At 41.2% G+C, this 4,269-nt stretch overlaps 1 pseudogene; it reads left to right on the top strand.

Moving 5' to 3' along the window:
* The first annotated feature begins 3,003 nt into the window (after nt 1-3,003).
* Nucleotides 3,004-3,839, top strand: LOC139003718 (myosin regulatory light chain 12B pseudogene; annotated as a pseudogene).
* The last annotated feature ends 430 nt before the right edge of the window (nt 3,840-4,269 follow it).

Here is a 4,269-nt window from a genome sequence, read left to right as displayed (position 1 = left end):
TTTCTACACAAGATGTGAAGTGGTATAATATCCACTTGAAGACAAACCGTGACAAGTTAAAATCCTATATAATAAAGAGCTAATATGCAAATAATCATCATGCCTTCATGCCATCATGTCATAACGGCTCAGACACTCAACACTGGGGAGAAAGGAATGGGGACCAGACAGGCTGAGGCCGGGAGAGGGACAAGCCGCCCACCCCACAGTCCTGGGTGCCAGCAGCTGGGGCTGCAGCCCAGGAGAGGGACAAGCCGCACACCCTGTGGTTCCGGGTGCCTGCGGCTGCAGCCTGGGCAAAGCCACCCGCCCACGTTCCCCTGCAGCTGTGGCTGGCCTGGGTGAAGCCAGCCCGGGTCCTGGGTACCTGTGGCTGGCCAGAGGGAGGGAAGCCTGGGGCCCTGGGTGTGAGCGAGGCAGAGGCAGTTAGGGGCAACCAGGCCGGTAGGAGAGCAGTTAGGGGCGATCAGGCAGGCAGGCAGAGGTGGTTAGGGATGATCAGGCAGGCAGAGGCAGTTAGGGGTGATCAGGCAGGCAGGCAGGCAGGCAGAGGCAGTTAGGGGCGATCAGGCAGGCAGGCGTATGAGCGGTTAGGAGCCAGCAGTCCCAGATTGTGAGAAGGATGTCCGACTGCCTGTTTAGGCCCGGTTTAGGACCCCCCGCAGGGGGTCCCTGATTGGAGAGGATGCAGGCTGGGCTGTGTGAACGCCCCCTCCATGCATGAATATCATGCACCAGGCCACTAGTTTATAATAAAAACCCTTTTCTTATGTGCTGTAGGAGCTTTAGGAGCAACCCCTTCTCAGGGCTCCCCTCCATTCCCCATTGGGGCAATGATTTTCTACCATCAACCATGAGGCTGAGGTAAAATTTAAGAACATCAGTCCTAATGACAATACCACTTTAATTTGGAAACTTAAGGCTGGCTATTTCCATGCCTATCTCACACAGAAATTCTCTTCTTCCTCTCTTTCTTATTCCATTTTTAATAATATTTGTACCACACTTATCTTTCCTGAGACAAGATATTCTGTACAGAAAAGTCAAAAGAACCTTGGCATAAGTATAAAATCACTAATATTTTTTAAATTAAAAAAAAGTAAAATAGACTTTCCTCACCCCCTTTCCACCTTTAATGCCTTTCTTTATGACTTTTATTTTCTGCTTTATTTCTGGATTGTTTAAAATGTTTTCTAAATCTATTGCTTTGACAAGTTCACATCTGAGTACTCAACATTATTTTAAAAAGATAATCTGAAAAAACAAAGTTGTTGTGCTATATGGTGTTGACATCTCTAGACCTAGGTTAGTTAGCCTGTCTCCCCTAAGTGGTTATTATAAAGGAGTTGATGACAGTAGAGAGAGGATATGTACATTGCTGAAGGACCTGTTAGAAATGTTATTTGAGGATTTTTGATGCAGTCTGGAGCTGGGCATATGAGATAGAAATGTAGCCCGAAGAGCTGCTTCATTTCCACTCCCCTCTACTCCCCACACAGACCCACCTAAACCAGGTTAATACAATCAGGGAGCCTCCAAGATACAGCCATGGCCAGTCACCCAGTTTAACATGGAAAACAAAGTTAAGTTCCATCCTCCGGCATTCAAATCTATTTGTCAATCAAAAGTCAGTGAGCATAAGCATTGTTATGGGGAAAGAGAAATCAGAGCAAGTAAGACACAAGCCAAGGGATAGATAAGTAATCCAGGAATGACAGTTCTCTGAGATAAACAAGCATGGTTGACTGGTTATGCTTAGTTTTACGTGGTTTGCTTGCCAGATGATGATTAACACTCACCCCAGCTCTGCCCTCCCTGGGTGGGGAGTCAGAGATGGGGTGAAGGTGTCTAACACATTACTTAAAAAGAAAAACACTGAAAGTTTAATGGTGTTTGAAGTAGCATTGGAATGTTCCTTGTTTCAAAATGGCTATATTAAATAAGTAATCTCAAAGTGCTTATATTCTATCACTGTGTAGAGGGGATAAATGGTGATGGAAAATAAATAAATAAATGCAGTCAAAATGAAATAAAATAACACTCTGGACCCATTACCCCTAAAATTGAAAATGGGATGTTTTGGGGTTGGGGTAAAAAAGGTGATGGGAGTAAGAAGCACAAATTGGTAGTTACAGAATAGTCACAGGGATATCAAGTACAACATAGGGAATTACAGTCAACAATATTATAATAACTATGTATGAGGCCAGGTGGGTACTAGATTTATCGGGGTGAGCATTTAATAAGTTATATAATGTCTAACCACTGGTTGTACACCTGAAACTAATATGATATTATATAACTGTAATTGAAAAGTAAAAAATTATTTTTAAAGAAAGTTTCTATCCCTCAGTGTTGTCATAAGGTGTTTTTTTTAAGTCAATGTATATAATATACCCTTCAATTAGCTTAGTGATTGGCACCTAGATAATTATGCTGATAAATATTTTCAACAGATACTGTAGCTCAAAGAAAAGGAAAATTATTATATTGGAATATAAATGTACAGACACATGAAAAGATGCTCAACATCAGTAATCATCAGGGAAATGCAAATCAAAAGCACAATGAGTTGTCACCTCACACTGTCAGCATGGCTGTCATCAAAGAGACAAGAAACAAGTGTTGGCAAGGATGTAGAGAAAAGAATGTGCAGAAAAGGAAACACTTTTCCACTGATGGGGGGAATGTAAATTGGTGCAGCCACTATGGAAAACAATATGGAAGTTTCTCAAGAAAATAAAAATAGCCCAGCCAGCATGGCTCAGTTGTTGAGCTGTTGACTTGTGAACCAGGAGATCACTGTTCGATTCCCAGTCAGGGCCTAGGTTGTAGGCTCAATTCCCAGGGGGGAAGGTGGGGGGAAAGGGCGCACAGGAGGCAGCTGATAAATGATTCTCTCATCATTGATGTTTCTATCTCTCTCTCCCTCTCCCTTTCTCTCTGAAATAATTAAAAATATATTTTAAAAAAAGAAATTAAAAAATAGAATTACCGGTAGTCGCCTGTCGTCTCGTGCAGGACAGCCCGCGTTCTGGTGTCTGGCGGTGAATTAAGCAGCCACAATGTCGAGCAAAAAGGCAAAGACCAAGACCACCAAGAAGCGCCCTCAGCGCACAACATCCAATGTGTTCGCCATGTTTGACCAGTCGCAGATTCAAGAGTTTAAAGAGGCCTTCAACATGATTGATCAGAACAGAGGTGGTTTCATTGACAAGGAAGATTTGCATGATATGCTCGCTTCTCTAGGGAAGAATCCAACCGATGCATACCTTGATGCCATGATGAATGAGGCTCCAGGGCCCATAAATTTCACCATGTTCCTCACAATGTTTGGTGAAAAGTTAAATGGCACAGATCCAGAAGATGTCATCAGAAATGCTTTTGCTTGCTTTGATGAAGAAGCAACTGGCACCATTCAGGAAGATTACCTGAGAGAGCTGCTGACAACAATGGGAGATCGGTTTAGAGATGAGGAAGTGGATGAGCTGTACAGAGAAGCACCTATTGACAAAAAGGGAAATTTCAATTACATTGAGTTCACACGCATCCTTAAACATGGAGCTAAAGATAAAGATGACTGAGAGAACTTTAGCTAACACCTTCCAATTACTTTGTCTTACTCTGTTTTATTTCCTCGACACTTTCCCCCATCCTCACAGACCTGTTGCACGCAACTTAGTTTCACAGCTTTGCCTCTTTTTTTTTTAATGTATTTATTCTAGACTTTTCTGCCACTTAGCACTTGTATAATCAGACTGCAGATGGGGATAAGGTTGTAAATTGTGTTGAAAAAGAGTTTGCAAATAAAAATCAACCAATGTGAAAGCCCAGGAAAATATATTTGGTATTTCTAGTTTTGCTGGATTTTTACATTTTTATATAATAAAAATGCTATTTTGAAATAAAGATTATGCTGACTCAAAAAAAAATAGAATTACCGTATGATCGAGCAATTCCACTTTGTAGTATTCAACTGAAAAATAATGAAAACACTAATTCAAAAAGATATATGCACACCCATGCTCACTAAAGCATTATTTACAATAGCCAACATATGGGAACAACCAAAGTGTTTCTCAGTAAATGAATGGATAAAGATGTGGTACATATATACAACGGAATATTATTCAACCATAAAAAAGAATGAAATGTTGCCATTTGTGACAACATGGATGAACCTTGAGGGAATTATGCTAAATGAAATAAGTCAGACAGAGAAAGACAAATACCACATGATATCAATTATATATGGAGTTTAAAACAGAC

Source organism: Myotis yumanensis, unplaced genomic scaffold (genome assembly GCF_028538775.1).
Source record: "Myotis yumanensis isolate MYYU_CA2020_CCGP unplaced genomic scaffold, mMyoYum1.0.hap1 SCAF_2, whole genome shotgun sequence".
Taxonomy (NCBI): Eukaryota; Metazoa; Chordata; class Mammalia; order Chiroptera; family Vespertilionidae; genus Myotis; species Myotis yumanensis.
This window is presented reverse-complemented; position numbering and strand designations above follow the sequence as displayed.